Genomic DNA, 17,636 nt, shown 5'->3' with positions numbered 1-17,636 from the left:
GTACTGGCCACACCCACACAGCACTGTTCACACCCACACAGTACTGGTCACTCCCACACAGTACTGGTCACTCCCACACAGTACTGGTCACAGCTTCCTCAGCTTCTCAAGAGTCAAAATAGGCCCTTGATCAAGGAGGCACAGCTGTATTTTCTTTCAGTGGATCACTAATACCCCTTTCACGCAGCTGAAATAACCTGGGTGATTGCCGGGTCGACCCAGGTCACGGCTTGGTGTGAAAGGGTCCCCGAAAAATAACCCAGGCCAAGTGAACTGGGTGTCCAACCTGGGTAGAAAGCTAGGGTGGACCCAAGAAAGAAGGACCTGGGCAACGGGGCAGTATGAATGGCTGAGCTATGTCTTCCGACTCGGGTCCTGTTTATAGACGGATCCCTGTCACTTGGAGATCATGTCATCTCAAAGTGACGGCAGAACAGTTAATACTGCACTCGTGTGCTGTGTAAACGGGGCGAACCCAGGAATAACCCAGATTGGAGCAGCGGTGTAAACTGGGTCTGCTCCAGGTCTGACATAGGTTGGAACTGTGTTCCAAATCCCAGGTTGGACCTGGGATTTTGTTGTTATAGGGGCAGCATCTGTACTGCCATCACTCCCATATCTCTAAGTACAGTTCTGAGTTCTGCATCAACCCCATGCATGCAGACTTCTGGCCTGTAGGAGGAAATAGTGGTTACATTAGCATAAATAAAGTAGGAGTTATCGACATTTGAGCTCATCTAATTCATCACTGTTGTCTGGCTTGCTCTTGGTTACTCTAGAATGTTTTAGAATTGTTTTTGACATTGGCATTTATTGCCTGCAAAGCAATGAAAGCTATAAAAGTTTGATGTTTGCCAAATTATTATGCTCATCTTTAGTAATGCACTTGGAGTTCAGTAATCACATAATATTGTATGTGATACATTTTAAGATGTTTAAAGCAAAGCCTACATCCCCTACAGTCTTGATAGTCCCCAAATTAAATATAAATGTGTTAGAAATAAATGACTACAGTGCTGATGCCTTCATATTCTAAGGCCACATTTTATCTTAACACTCATTTAAAATGTTTCTCAAGAAAGCTCATATTTATTGCATGACTCATCACAAACAGAGTACATCTTACTCCAGGGCCCTAAGTAAGTACACACAGAACAGGCGGCAGTGCCATACACCATTTCATCCTCTCTTCTTGGAGCTCAGCTACAACTAGGGATTATTTTAGGCTGCTTTCAAGATTCTATATGCGTGTATTTGTTATAAATTTTACTTTTTAAAAAGGTTTACCTAAATACAACGCTGGGAGAATAACGGAGACCCTTAAAGAATAAGCACAAAATAAATCTTGCTTTGAGAGAAATTGGAAAATGAACACAAATGTGGGTTTGCAGAACATGAGCAATTCAACAAATATTAAGTGGCTGAACTGTTATGTGAATTGCATAAAAGTTATTTAGGGGCTGATTTATCAACAAGTTTTATCACAGGCAACAAATTTTAAAACTCATTGTGTATCATAAATCTTGTTGATAATATATCAGCTCCTATGGGCCTAATTCAGAACTGATCGTAGCAGCAAATTTGTTAGCAGATGGCAAAACCATGGGGGTCATTCTGACCTGATCGCACGCTGCAGTTTATCGCCCGAAGGCAGATACGATCGCCTCTGCCTGATTGACAGGCAGAGGCGGTCACTGGGAGGGGGGAGAGGGGGCGGAATGGTGGCGTTTGGCTGCCGTTTCGTTGGCATGGTCCGGCCAACGCAGGCGTGGCCGGACCGTTGGGGGAGCGGTCCGCAGCGGCTTCGTGACATCACGCACAGCCGCTGTGGGCCGGGGAGCAACGAGTAGCTCCCGGCCAGCACGCTAAAGCTGCGCTGGCCAGGAGCTACTCCTAAAGTGCAAAAGCATCGCCGCTGTGCGATGCTTTTGCACTTCTGCGGGGGGGCAGGCACTGACATGCGGGGCGGGATAGCCCTGTGCTGGCCGTCCCCCCACATTTCTATGGACATGATTGTAGCCCTACAAAATTTTGCAGGGCTACGATCAACTCAGAATGACCCCCCCATGTGCACTGCAGGGGAGGCAGATATACCATGTGCAGAGAGAGTTAGATTTGGTGGGTTATTTTGTTTCTGTGCAGGGTAAATACTGGCAGTTCTGTTTTAACACTGCAATTTAGATTTCGGTTTGAACACACCACATCCAAATCTAACTCTCTCTGCACACGTTATATCTGCCCCCCCCCCCCCCCCCTGCAGTGCACATGGTTTTGCCCATCTGCTAACAAATTTGCTGCTACGATCAGGTCTGCATTAGGCTCCATGTCTGTTAAGAGGAATGGTGTCAGAAAAAATCAAAAGATGGGTGTCAAGAAGTTCACAAGCATCACAGTACAAATAACACAAACATCCAATTGACACAATCATGGATGGATCCCATGCTAGGGATGCGGTCAGGATCCTAGCAGTTGGGATCCCGACAGTCAGAATCCTGATGGATCCCTGAGGTAAGTATAGAGGTTAAGCACTAGGGGGAGGGTTAGGTTAGGCTGCGGGTTGGGGGTGGGGGCACATGGTAAGGTTAGAGTTATGCTGCTCGATGTGGGGCAAAGGTTAAAATACTTACCAGGATACGCTGGGACTTTGACCTTCGGAATGCCGCTGTCAGCTTCCTGACCATCATAATACTGACTGCTAGGATTTCATACCCAACCCCATCCAAGAAGTTGCATGAGTACAGTGTTCCCAATAAATGGGCATACAATATGCAAGCATTGCATACCCACTTAAATCTCTCAGGAAGCCATCTGTGCTCATATCTAAACATTTTTGTGTCATGCTCTTTGTGTTATATTTTGTCTTGATAGAGTAAAACGTGCTATGAGTTTTTCCCTTTTTTAGGAATTTTCTGTGGGTGCCATTATTTCCAGGGTATACTGGAGAGACAAATTAAAACCAGATTAATTAAGAGTGAGATATAAAAATCAAGAATCAAGTTACTGGATCTATGACATGGTCCCCAGCAGTCATGTCTAGTAGGTACATTTATTAAAGGGGATGGATCACGTGATACAATGCTCCACCCTCTATTATCTATTCTTCTAGGGCAATGTTTCCCAACTCTAGACCCCTGGAGACACTACTGCTCATTATTATCAATGGGGACTACAATCTGTCCAAAGTACCAAACTCCAAAAAGGCAAAACTTTTCAGAGTTTGGCCAATCCATTTATGCCATCCTCAATCTATGGAGGCATATACGCAGAAAAGGGATCCTCCAATACCTCTCTCACAGCCTCCTCCGGCCCCCGAATCTTGCCCTGTGCGCATGCACAGTGTCAGATTACCCAAAGGAATCTTTCACAAATGTGAACGGCTCCTGCAATTTGACAGGGAAGCTACCAGGACAGCAATTATCACTACCGCTGCCCTTGCGGGATTCACTTAGTACATTGCGGTAATATTTTCATTAAAAATGAAAATATCCTTTATGATATGGACAGTTAATAATCACAGTGGTGCCACAATTATTAATACATAGGGCCCAAAAATGTTTTCATTCACACATTTTGAATCATTCAATTACTGCAGAGCATGTGAACCTTTTGTTGTTAGTAGTGATTATGTCAGCTAACTTTTGATGAACCTGAACCAATGCGGAGAGGATTCATTTATCTGTGCAGGTTGTATAATCATGGATTTGTGTTATATATATATATATATATATATTCATATTGACAGCTTATCTACAATTCTGTACCAAAAATCTATTTGTTTATTTCAAACATTATTGACAACAACATTAATAATTGATTTAAGAATCCCTTATGTTTTTCTATTGTGGATATGGGAAAAGCAGAAACACAACAGGCATTCCCTATTTCTTTGCCTTTCATCAAAAATTTTCAGATGCAGGACCACGTTTCCTTATTTATTTATGCTACAACTATGATAAACATGGCTAAAAGCACTATTCTCTGTCTCATACTCTGTGCAGCCCCAAACAGTGTAATGCGCTGTTAAGGAACAGTATTTAAAATCTGCAGAGACAACATCAATTTTATGTGCACAAGCACTATATGATTTATAGATTAGTTTACTGTAAGGGAAAACATGAGGCATTCAAACCTTGATTAGTTTAGAAGCCAGGAAAATGAGGATATGCAAAGGCTATTAAAAAAAAGTCACTTCATGTACATACACATTTTATTCCTACGCTTATTTTCTGCACCTAAAATTAGCCGGGATTGAATCCCGGGATTGGAGCTTCCAATCCTGGGATTTCGGGAGTAGCCACCAACTGTATGTTTTTTCAATGTCGGGCGGCGTTGAGCATCTTCAGCAGGCTCAGACGCTGCCCAGCTCCCCCTGCGCGGCTACCCCTGCCCACAGCTATGTACACTGCACAGCGCAATGTTATGTCAGAGGTCACACTGCACAGCCTGACGCCAGCCACACATGCCGCCCGGACCGCCCACACATCAACTCGCCGCACGCCCATCACCTTGCCGCTCACAGCCCTCTATAAACAGACCAGCCCACCCACCCGGATAGTGAGTTATTGTGGAACATTGAATAATTAATTTTAAAAACAACAACCCAATCTCGGGAATACCAGAAATCCCGAGAGTAATAGTTTTTCAATCCCAAATCCTGGGATTGAAAAAATGTCCCAGGATTGGCCTCCCTAGCTTGTCTCATCCACTCATGCAATGAGACTACTCTTTTATTCTCATGAGACTGGGTCATTGCATATGCTGCTACTAGTATTCCTCATTCTTGTGGGGTGATACAATTAATCTAACCACTTTAACTAGGTCCAAGATTTCCAGAGGGTCGAACATCCCTTAATTTGGAAAATATAATCTAGCGACACAATTTAATTTACTTTCTCGGGTGGGGAGCTCTCCTCTGGCAGCTATGTTTGGATAGAAGGGTTAGCAGGTGGGACCTCCCTTGCAGTATTTCTCAGTGGTTATGAGTTCCAGAGCCCTCATCCTTTGTTGCACGTGGCTGTGGTCAAGAATAAGACTCAATCCTATTTGGAGGGGTGCTGGTTATGACCCAGATGTTCCACTTCAGTATTGTACATATATGTTTCTGTGGTCTGGGCCAAGTATATCTGGGGGGCATGTAAAAACTCATTATCATTTTCTGAACTCAGCACTGATATTATTACCAGTTATAGGTTGGGTACGAAATACCAGCAATCAATATCTTGACAGTCAAAAGACCGGCAGCCAGATTCCCGACTGATCCCAGTAAGTTTTCCCCCCTAACACTACCCCTAACCCTTACCTCCCCCATCCCACAGACTAACCCTAACCTCCTCCTCCTGCAGCCTACCCCTAACCATCTCCCGAGAGGCTAACACTAACTTCCCCCACAGCATAAACATATGCCGCAGGATTCAACAGAGATTCACTTCAGTCCCTGCCCCAGTGGAGTTTACAAGCTATGTTCCCTACCATGGAGCGGATTTAGGGGTGAGGGTGCCCCTAGGCACAACAGTAACAGCCGCCCCCCTCTTGCCTAATTTTAGTATTTTTATTGATTGGTTCTTAGCCCTCAATTGATGACAGCTAATTTATTAGAGTAATTAAAAAAGCCACTAACTATGAGATTTTTCTTAATTATTCATTATGTATACATATTTAGTAGGACAGTTTACAGGGGCAGTATGTGCGTGTCCTACCCGTTTACACTCCATTCAAGATGGCATATGTTACAGTACAGCGGATATATTTTCTAATCACTGGTACTTTTTGGGCTGACAGTACCAACACAAGCATCCAAGTGCCGCCCCCAAACAAGTGTCGCCCCTCACGTGCCTAATTGGATCTTCGCCACTGTCCCTACCACATATACATGCACACACATACTGTAGGGTTTATTTTTTTGTTGGGAGTAAATTAACCTACTTGTATATTTTTGGATTGTGGCAGGAAACCGCAGTACCCAGTGAAGCCCATGCAGGCATAGGGAGAATATACAGTGAGGCAGTAATGCTAATCTTTACACCATCCGTGCTGCCTTTTATTATTATTCACAACTCAGTCCTTGGTGCCTATTTTTGAGATTTTCTTAAGGTAGTTTATACTTTACCTGTCCTTACCTTGCTTGCCAGAATTGGGTTATTCAGAGATGTATCTTTCTTCTGTTTATGATAATATCCCTTACAAAGGAAGATTCAGAGATTTACGGAAAGTAGCCTTGAGTTCTATATGGGTTATCTGGGCAGGATAACCACTTGTTTTTACTCTCCGTCCGTAAAGGTGCTGGCAAAAACAAGTAAGGTTTTCACCAGTAATTACTAATTACCCACTATGTTGCACATCACCATCGCACTTATCAGTCTCACACAAAATGCATGTTTCTTGATTGTAGATGTTTGTAAAATTATAAAATCACCAAGTTTGGACGAGTACATATAAAAAAAGAAAGACATTATCCCAAACTGCTCAGACTCAAATAATATTCATATGACCATTTTGAACATTAGAAATGTACAAAGCTTGGAGTCAATAATCAACATTTATCAAGCAGATTAAGCTTTTTGCTCCCAATGTAAACAAGACTTTCGTAGAAGAGTTTCTTTCAGTTTTAGAATTGGAGAGCTAGTGTAAGAAGAAGCTGTCATCCAATGGAGGCAGCTGATGTAATATGTATGAGAATTCAGGCTACTAGTGCACAAGGGTGCAATACCATCTCTATAAAGGAGAGGCTGGCAACCTTTGGCATGAGGAGCAAACACAATTAATTATCCCAAGGCCCCAGGCTCTCCTAACAGCAAGCTTCAATAAAAGAATGGAGCTTTTGTTTGAGTAGTCTAATATACAGTAGGGGGGATTTATGTAGCCAGTGTACTATATTAGAAACTGTTATTTAAAAAAGCTATACACAGACACATGGCTCCATATCAGCAAGATGTAATACAGATCTTATTCTAATGTCCTCTATAATTCAATACAGAAATTATTCTTGTTACCTCTTTACAGAACAACTAGCCTCCTAATGATCAATACAGAGTACATCTTAAAGATCAATATACCGTATACTTCAGACATCGCAATCGCGGACAGTGCCAGCACCCCTGTATTTTCACAACACCCCTGTAATTTTATAGCATACAAAACAAGGCCAGTGTACATTTATTTTCATTGCATACAGAAGGGCAGCTATACCCTTGTACAGCTGCAGCACTTGTAACAGCACATGAAACACCAGTGACAGTCAGGACAGCATCCCTAACATAGCACATGTACACCACAGTGACTGCAGCAGCACCCCTACAGAGCACACACTAATCCCACCCGACGCCACCACCCACAGAGAGAGACAGAGGTCTGTCTCCATCACTCTCCAAGTCCCGAGTGAAAATGGTGGCAACGCGCGGCAGTTTATATGGAATCCAAAACCCGCGAGAATCCGACAGCGGGATGATGAAGTTTAGCCTCCTTTTGGTTTCCTAGTCTGGTGGAAAGACCCGAGCCGGACTCTGATCCGGGCTCGGAATGGGATGTTCGGGGTGGGGGTTCGATTCTGTGTGAACCAAACCCGCTCATCTCCATTTATTAAACAGCCACCCTGTCTGCCACTGCAGTGCAGAGGCGTAACTAGGGTTTTCAGAGCCCAGGGCAAGATGAAGAGTGGCGCCCCCCCCCTCAAACACACACTCAAAAAAAGTACACAAGCATGTGTGTGCGCTGCAAAAAATGGGAGTGGCCATGCTACGGAAGGGGTGTGTTCACTAAAAATGGGGTGTGCCAATATGACACGCCACCTGATTCACGTCACACTGGCATAATTATTTTCAATTCCACATGTACCTTACCTATATGATGGTTTCTCACACTGTGGAGCCTCTGAAGAAATGTATCCTCTAAGGATTCAGTTGGTATTCTCTATTCATGTAGGAGATCACATCATCTAGAAGATGCCTGTTTGTGTAGGAATATTAACAAGGTCAGCATCATACAACAGCGGCTTAACCAGATTCACATCCTGTCCCCTGTGTCACATCCTGCCTCCTGCGTCTCTCAGTCACACCATCTCCCCCTGTGTATCTCAGCCACACCATCTCCCCTGCGTCTCTCAGCACACCCCACCATCATCTACAGCACACCATCACCTCCCCATGCGACGTCTCTCAGCACACCATCCCCTTACCCCACCGTTGTCTCTCAGCATGCCCTCACCTCCCCTTGCGACATCTCTCAGCATGCCCTCACCTCCCCCTGCAACATCTCTCAGCACACCATCACCTCCCCCTGTGACATCTCTCAGCACACCATCACCTCCCCCTGCATCGTCTCTCAGCACACCGCCACCTACCCCCTGTGTCGTCTCTCAGCACACGATCACTTACCCCCTACATCGTCTCTCAGCACATCATCACCTACCTCACCTACCCCCTACATCGTCTCTCAGCACATCATCACCGACCCCTTACATCGTCTCTCAGCACATCATCACCTACCTCTTACATCATCTCTCAGCACATCACCTACCCCCTACATCGTCTCTCAACACACCATTGCCTCTCCCTGCAAAGTCTCTCAGCACACCATCACATTCTATGTCTCTGTGTCTCCCCTCCCTTTCATTTTGTCTCTCAGTGTGTTTCTCCCCTTCATTATGTGTCTCTCAGGGTATCTCCCCCCCCTTTTTCTATGTCTCTCAGTGTCTCACCCCTTCTATGTCTCTCAGTGTCTCTCACCCCCTTCTATGTCTCTCAGTGTCTCTCTCTCTCCCCCCCCTTTATGTCTCTCAGTGTCTCTCTCTCCCCCCCCTTTTATGTCTCTCAGTGTTTCCCCCCCCCCCTTCTATGTCTCTTAGTGTGGGCGGGATGTTCTAAGCTCTCCCGCCGCGGGATCTCCCCTCTCTGCAATTCCGTTACTTGCTGCACGGTAACTGCTCTCCTCCCTCTGGACGACACTGCCCTTTGCTCCCTGTAGGCCTCTTATCTCCCCCTCCGCATCTGAATCCCCATCGCCGCGGCCGCTCTGCTCTCCACGTTGTCTCAGCCGCCCTCCCCCTTTCCTATTTCTCTGTCATTTCAGTGTGTACATGACGGGATGCTATGCTAAATGCACGTGCGCAAGAGAATAGGAATGAAGAGGGCGGCTGAGTCAATGCAGAGAGCAGAGTGGCTGCCGTGATGGGGATTCAGATGCGGAAGGGGAGATGAGAGACCTACGGGGAGCGAAGGGTAGCCGCAAGGGCTGTTTTGGCAAAACCAAATATAGATCCAAAACACAAAGCAGATATACATACAAAAACAAAACCCATTAAGGGGGCTCGTGCACATCCCTAGTCCTACTGTAAGTAAAATATTTTAGTGTTTGTGACATACTTCTGGAGGCTGTAATGTAGACAGAGCACAGCTTACTTAGTTCTGACCTCCCATAAAATTAGCAGCTACAGATTCATGGTGGTCATTCCGAGTTGTTCGCTCGGTAATTTTCTTCGCATCGCAGCGATTTTCCGCTAACTGCGCATGCGCAATGTTCGCACTGCGACTGCGCCAAGTAAATTTGCTATGCAGTTAGGTATTTTACTCACGGCATTACAAAGTTTTTTCTTCGTTCTGGTGATCGTAATGTGATTGATAGGAAGTGGGTGTTTCTGGGCGGAAACTGGCCGTTTTATGGGAGTGTGTGAAAAAACGCTACCGTTTCTGGGAAAAACGCGGGAGTGGCTGGAGAAACGGAGGAGTGTCTGGGCGAACGCTGGGTGTGTTTGTGACGTCAAACCAGGAACGACAAGCACTGATCTGATCGCACTGGCAGAGTAAGTCTCGAGCTACTCAGAAACTGCACAGAGAAGTCTTTTCGCAATATTGCGAATCTTTCATTCGCAATTTTGCTAAGCTAAGATTCACTCCCAGTAGGCGGCGGCTTAGCGTGCGCAAAGCTGCTAAAAGCAGCTTGCGAGCGAACAACTCGGAATAAGGGCCCATGTTGGATAATTCTAATACAGAGTGTTCCTTATCAATGGCCAGATGCAGGGTAGAGGTTAGAATTGGAATATAAACATTCCTCCATTTTTGCACATTTACCCCTAGACAAAATACTAGAAAGGTGAGCCTATCTGTTAAGCAGAAATTCATTCCCAGCAAGATGACCAATAAGGAGTGATGCATTTAATAAAAGTTTCATTTTATTTTTTTTAACTCATTGAAATGCCAATCATCATCATCATCATCATCATCATCATCATCATCATCAAAGTTGATTATGATGAATAGTCTACTGGTGCATCATAATTGGAAATAAGTGGGTTCGGTTCTCTGAGAACTGAACCCTATCGAACATCACGTCCCGAGCCCAGATCCGAGTCCGGCTCAGGTTTTCCCACCAGACTCAGAAACCAGAACGAGGCAAAGCGTCATCATCCCGCTGTCGGATTCTTGCAGGTTTTGGATTCTGTAGAAAGAGTTGTGCGTCGCCGCCATTTTCTCTCCAGTCCTGGAGAGTGTAGTGAGAGGACGTGTCTCCTCAGTGTCTGTGTGTGAAAGTGGCGTGGTGGGTGGGGTGGCGACCTGCTCTTATGTGTCATTCCAGTGCTGTCTTGTGCTTCATCAGTCCAGTGGTGGTGTCTTGTGCTGCATCAGTCCAGTCAAAATGGTGGTGTCCTGTGCTGCCATAAGTCCAGTGCTGCTGTATAAGTCTAGTTCTGTGCAGTGGTGCTGTGTTGTGCTGCATCAGTCCAGTGGTGGTGTCCTGTGCTGCCATAAGTCCAATGCTGATGGTGTATAAGTCCAGTGCAGCGGTGTTGTGTTATGCTGCATCAGTCCAGTGGTGCTGTCCTGTGCTGCCAAAAGTCAAGTGGTGGTGTCCTGTGATGCCCTAAGTCCAGTGCTGTTGCCGTATAAGTCCAGGGGTACTGTCGTATAATTCCAGTTGTACTGCTGTATAAGGCCAGTCCAGTGGTGCAGTCGTATAAGTTCAGGGGTACTGCCATATAAGTCCAGAGGTACTGCCGTATAAGTCCAGTGGTACTGCCGAATAAGTCCAGTCCAGTGGTACTGCCATATAAGTCCAGTGGTACTGCTGTATAAGTCCAGTCCAGTGGTACTGCCATATAAGTCCAGTGGTACTGCCGTATAAGTCCAGTGGTACTGCCGTATAAGTCCAGTGGTACTGCCATATAAGTACAGAGGTACTGCCATATAAGTTCAGTCCAGTGGTGCAGCCATTTAAGTTCAGAGGTACTGCCATATAAGTACAGGGGTACTGCCGTATAAATCCAGCGGTACTGCCTTATAAGTCCAGTCCAGTGGTACTGCCGTGTAAGTCCAGTCCAGTGGTACTGCCGTATAAGTCTTTGGTACTGCCATATAAGTCCAGTCCAGTGGTACTGCCGTGTAAGTCCAGTGGTACTGCCGTATAAGTCCAGTCCAGTAGTACTGCCATATAAGTCCAGTGGTACTGCCGTAAAAGTCCAGTGGTACTGCCGTATAAGTCCAGTGGTACTGCCGTATAAGTCCAGTGGTACTGCCGTATAAGTTCAGAGGTACTGCCGTATAATTCCAGTGGTACTGCCGTATAAGTCCAGTGGTACTGCCATATAAGTCCAGTGGTACTGCCGTATAAGTCCAGAGGTACTGCCGTATAATTCCAGAGGTACTGCTGTATAAGTCTAGTGGTACGGACGTATAAGTCCAGTCCAGTGGTACTGCCATATAAGTCCAGTGGTACTGCCGTATAAGTCCAGTGGTAATGCCGTACAAGTCCAGTCCAGTGGTACTGCCATATAAGTGCAGTGGTACTGATGTAAAAGTCCAGTGGTACTGCTGTATATGTCCAGTCCAGTGATACTGCCGTATAAGTCCAGAGGTACTGCCATATAAGTCCAGTGGTACTGCCGTATAAGTCCAGTGGTACTGCCGTATAAGTCCAGTGGTACTGCCATATAAGTCCAGTCCAGTTGTACTGCCATATAAGTCCAGTGGTACTGCCGTATAAGTCCAGAGGTACTGCCGTATAAGTCCAAGGGTACTGCCGTATAAGTCAAAAGGTACTGCTGTATAAGTCCAGTGGTACTGCCATATAAGTCTGGTCCAGTGATACTGCCGTATAAGTCCAGTGATACTGCCACATAAGTCCAGTGGTACTGCCGCATAAGTTCAGTCCAGTGGTACTGCCATAAAAGTCCAGTGGTACTGCCGTATAAGTCCAGTGGTACTGCCATATAAGTCTGGTCCAGTGGTACTGCCGTATAAGTTCAATGGTACTGCCGCATAAGTCCAGTGGTACTGCCACATAAGTTCAGTCCAGTGGTACTGCCATAAAAGTCCAGCGGTACTGCCGTTTAAGTCCAGAGGTACTTCCGTATAAGTCCAGTGGTACTGCGTATAAGTCCAGGGGTACTGCCATATAAGTCCAGTGGTGCTGTCCTGTGCTTTATATTATTTACTCCAATACTGCCGCATATGTCCAGTGGTACTGCCACATAAGTTCAGTCCAGTGGTACTGCCATAAAAGTCCAGCGGTACTGCCGTATAAGTCCAGAGGTACTGCCGTATAAGTCCAGTGGTACTGCCGTATAAGTCCAGGGGTACTGCCATATAAGTCCAGTGGTGCTGTCCTGTGCTTTATATTATTTACTCCAAATAAAGGGGTAAATATTTAATCCAAATTATTTTTACAGGGTTTGCCCTGTGCGGTGTAGGGTTACGCTCTCCTGTGCTGCATATTGTTATATAACTCCAGAAAATGAATGGAGAACAAAAATTTGGAGGATAAAATAGAGAAAGATCAAGAACCACTTCCTCCTAGTGCTGAAGCTGCTGCCACTCGTCATGGCATAGACAATGAAATGCCATCAACGTCATCAGCCAAGGCCGATGCCCAATGTCATAGTAGAGGGCATGTAAAATCCCAAAAGCCAAAGTTCAGTAAAATGACCCCCAAATTTTTTTTAATAGTCTGAGGAAAAACGTAAACATGCCAATATGCCATTTATGACATGGAGTGGAAAGGAACGGCTAAGGCACTGGCCTATGTTCATGACTAGTGGTTCAGCTTCACATGACAATGGAAGCCCTCATCCTCCCGCTAGAAAAATGAAAATAGTTAAGCTGGAAAAAGCACAGCAAAGAACTGTGTGTTCTAAGATGGTATCACATATCCCCAAAGAGAGTCCAAGTGTGTCGGCGGTTGCGATGCCTGACCTTCCCAACACCTGACGGGAAGAGATGGCTCCTTCAACCATTGGCACGCCCTCTGCAAGTGCTGGAAGGAGCACCCACAGTCCAGTTTCTGATATTCAAAATGAAGATGTCACTGTTGAAGTACACCAGGATGAATATATGGGTGTTGCTGACGCTGAGGAGGAAGTTGACGAGGAGGATTCTGATGGTGATGTGGTTTGTTTAAATCAGGCACCAGGGGAGACAGTTGTCCGTGGGATGAATAAGCCAATTGTCATGTGTGGGCAAAATACCAAAAAAGCCACCACTTCGGTGTGGAATTATTTCTCCACAGATCCGGACAACAGGTATCAAGCCGTGTGTTCTTTGTCAATCCGTAATAAGTAGGGGTAAGGACGTTAACCACCTAGGAACATCCTCCCTTATACGTCACCTGCAGCGCATTTATCATAAGTCATTGTCAAGTTCAGAAACTTTGGGTAAGAGCGTAAGCAGTCCACTGACACGTATATCCCTTCCTCTTGTACCCAAGCTCCTGCAAGCCACACCACCAACTCCCTCAACGTCAATTTCCTCCTCAGTCAGGAACGTCAGTAGTCCTGCAGGCCATGTCAATGGCTTGACTGACGAGTCCTCTCATAACCGAGATTCCTCCAGAGGATCCTTGAGTGGTACGCCTACTGCTGCTGCTGCTGCCGCTGTTGTTGATGCTGCTGGGAGTTGATCATCATCCCAGAGGGGAAGTTGGAAGACCACTTGTACTACTTCAACTAAGCAACTGACTGTCCAACAGTCCTTTGCGAGGAAGATGAAATATGACAGCAGTCATCCTGTTGGTGTTAGACATGCATCTGGTATCCGCCATTGGGCAGTGGGATTTAGACAATTGATGGCGGTAGTGTGTCCCCGGTACCAAATCCCATATAGATTCCACTTCACTAGGAAAGTGATTCCCGAACTGTACAGTTACATTAAGAAAAGTGTCCTCAGTGTCCTGAAAAATGCGGATGTACCCAATATCCACTTAACCATGGACATGTGGACAAGTGGAGCAGGGCAAACTAAGGACTACATGAATGTGACAGCCCACTGGGTAGATGTATTGCCTCCCGCAGCAACAACAGCAGCGGCACCAGTAGCAGCATCTCACAAATGCCAGCTTGTTCTGAGGCAGGCTACGCTGTGTATCACGATTTCCGTAAGAGGAACACCACTGACAACCTCTTAAGAAAACTGAGGGACATCATCGTACAATGGCTTACCCCACTTAGACTCTCCTGGGGATTTTTTATATTGGACAAAGCCACCAATATTGTGCGTGCATTACATCTGGGCAAATTCTAGCATGTCCCATGTTTTGCACATACAATTAATTTGGTGGTGCAGAATTTTTTGAAAGATGACAGGGGCATCCAGGAGATGCTGTCGGTGGCCCAAAAATTTCCACTTTCGACATTCAGCCACTGCGTGCCGAAGACTGGAGCACCAGCAAACACTCTTGAACCTGCCCTGCCATCACCTGAAGCAAGAGGTGGTGACGAGGTGGAATTCAACACTCTATGTGCTTCAGAGGATGGAGAAGCAGCAAAAGGCCATTCAAACCTATACATCCACCTACAATATAGGCAAAATAGGGGGAATGCACTTGACTCAAGCACAGTGGAAAATGATTTGTGTATTGTGCAAGATTCTTCAACCCTTCCGACTTGCCACATGTGAGGTCAGTTCAGACACTGCCAGCTTAAGTCAGGTCATTCCCCTCATCAGGCTTTTGCAGAAGCAGCTGGAGAAATTGAAAGAGGAGCTAAGACGGAGCGATTCCGCTAAGTATGTGGGACATGTGGATGGAGCCCTTCATTCGCTTTGCCAGGATTCAAGGGTGATCAGTCTGTTGAAATCAGAGCACTACATTTTGCCCACCGTGCTTGAACCCAGGTTTAAAGCCTACGATGTATCTCTCTTTCCGGAAGACACAAGTCTGCCGAGGTGCAAAGACCTGATGATGAGACAATTGTCAACTCAAGCAGAACGTGACCCATCAACAGCTCCTCCTTAATTTTCTCCAGCAACTGGGGCTGCGAGGAAAAGGATAAAATTTCTGAGCCCACCCGCTGGCGGTGATGCAGGGCAGTCAGGAGCTAGTTCAGACATCTGGTCCGGACTGAAGAACCTGCCAACGATTACTGACATGTCTACTGTCATTGCATATGATTCTGTCACCATTGAAAGAATGGTGGAGGATTATATGGGTGACAGCATCCAAGTAGGCATGTCAGACAGTCCGTATGTATACCGGCAGGAAAAAGAGGCAATTTGGATGCCCTTGCACAAACTGGCTTTATTTTACCTAAGTTGCCCCCCTCCAGTGTGTACTCCAAAAGAGTATTTAGTGCAGCCGGTAACCTTGTCAGCAATCGGCGTATGAGGTTACTACCACAAAATGTGGAGAAGATGATGTTCATCAAAATGAATTATAAATTCCTCCAGGAAGACCTTGGCCAGCAATTGCCTCCAGAAAGTACACAGAGACCTGTGATGGTGGATTCCAGTGGGGACGAATTAATACTCTGTGAGGAGGAGGATGTACACAGTGAAAGGGGTGAGGAATCGGAGGATGAGGACGACATCTTGCCTCTGTAGAGCCAGTTTGTGCAAGGAAAGATGAATTGCTTCTTTTTTGGTGGGGGGATTAATTGCTTCTTTTTTTGTGGGGGACCAAACAAACCAATCATTTCAGCCACAGTTGTGTGGCAGACATAGGCGTGCGCAGCACATTTTATTAGGGGGTGCACCGTTGGAGGGGTGTGTCTAGCACCGCCTTTTGGGCGTGTCTAGCACCATCTATTGACGGTCAACGCAATATAAAATATCCACCCTTGTACCAATCCTAATAAAGCAGATACATTGTCAGATGTTGTGGTGTGCACCAAACACCCCTGATGGCACTCACTGCAATTACACTGCTCCTCCTCAGCCTGGTCTGGCTCCCCCTCTCTTTCCCCTGCAAGCTGCAGCAGCTTACTTACAAGTCAGTCACTCACTGACACTGACAGTCACAGACTAGTACTGCTGCTGCTGGAAAAACGAGTGATGTGTCAATGTTGCTGCCGACCGCCTGCCAGTATTAAATTTGTCTTCCTAAGAGGAACGCTGGCTGCATGCTGATCCTCATCAGTGGCTGGCGTTGGCATAGCATAGAAGGAGAGAGGTGGGCATGTGGCGGGTGGGCGTGCGAGCAGCATGATGTAATCACATCACATCACGCTGTTTTTGTACATGGAGGTGGAGCCGGGAGTTTGAAAGCCAGTGGCAGTGGCACCCTTGATTAACCCAAGCATCCGGTCAGTAATGCAGTCCTGACAGGGTGCAGCGCAGAGGGGACAGTAATCAGCCTGTTCGGCGATCGCTGCATCAGGCATGTGATATCGGGATGCCAAATATTAGGGGGTGCCTGTGCGCACCAGGCACCCCCCTGCGCACACCTATGGTGGCAGACCCTGTCGCTGAAATAATTGGTTTGTTGAAGTGTGCATGTCCTGTTTATACAACATAAGGGTAGGTGGGAGGGCCCAAGGACAATTCCATCTTGCGCCTCTTTTTTTTCTTTGCATTATGTGCTGTTTGGAGCCTAGATTTTAAAACTGTCATCCTGTCTGCCACAGCGGTGCCACTCCTAGATGGGCCAGGTATTTGTGCCGCACACTTGTGTCACTTAGCTTAGTCATCCAGCTACCTCATGGCACCTCTTTTTTTTCTTTCCATTATGTGCTCTTTTGGGCCAAGTTTTTAAAAGTGCCATCCTGTCTGACACTACAGTGCCACTCCAAGATTGGCCAGGTGTTTGTGCCACCCACTTGTATCCCTTAGCTTAGTCATCCAGCGACCTCGGTGCAACATTTTGGCCTAAAAACAATATTGCGAGGTGTTCAGAATAGACTGGAAATGAGTGGAAATTACTACTATTTTGGTAATAATACCATAGGATCAAAATTACATCCAAATTCTGTGATTTTAGCTGTTTTTGTGGTTTTTTTGTTTAAAAATCATCCAGATTCAAAACCAAAACCAAAACCTGAATGGGTGGTTTTGGCAAAACCAATCCAGATCCAAAACACGGGATGCTGACCGGTGGGCTAGTCAGTGTTCGGGAAGCCGGCGCTGGTATTGCCGCATCCCTACACACATATATACATCCCTACACTGCCTCTGTACGTACGTACATCCATCCATACACTACCTCCATACATATATAAACATACACTGCCTCCATACATCTATACATATGTACATCCATACACTGCCTCCATACATACATCCATATATACACAGTCTCCATACATACACACTTATATACATCCTTACACTGCCTCCATACATACACACACATATATATATATATATCATCATATATATATCACCATACACTGCCTCCATACGTATTTGAATCTATACACTGCCTCCATACATACATACATACAT

This window comes from Pseudophryne corroboree, chromosome 4 (genome assembly GCF_028390025.1).
Source record: "Pseudophryne corroboree isolate aPseCor3 chromosome 4, aPseCor3.hap2, whole genome shotgun sequence".
Lineage (NCBI taxonomy): Eukaryota > Metazoa > Chordata > Amphibia > Anura > Myobatrachidae > Pseudophryne > Pseudophryne corroboree.
The sequence above is the reverse complement of the archived record's forward strand: the minus strand, read 5'-3'. Positions refer to the sequence as shown.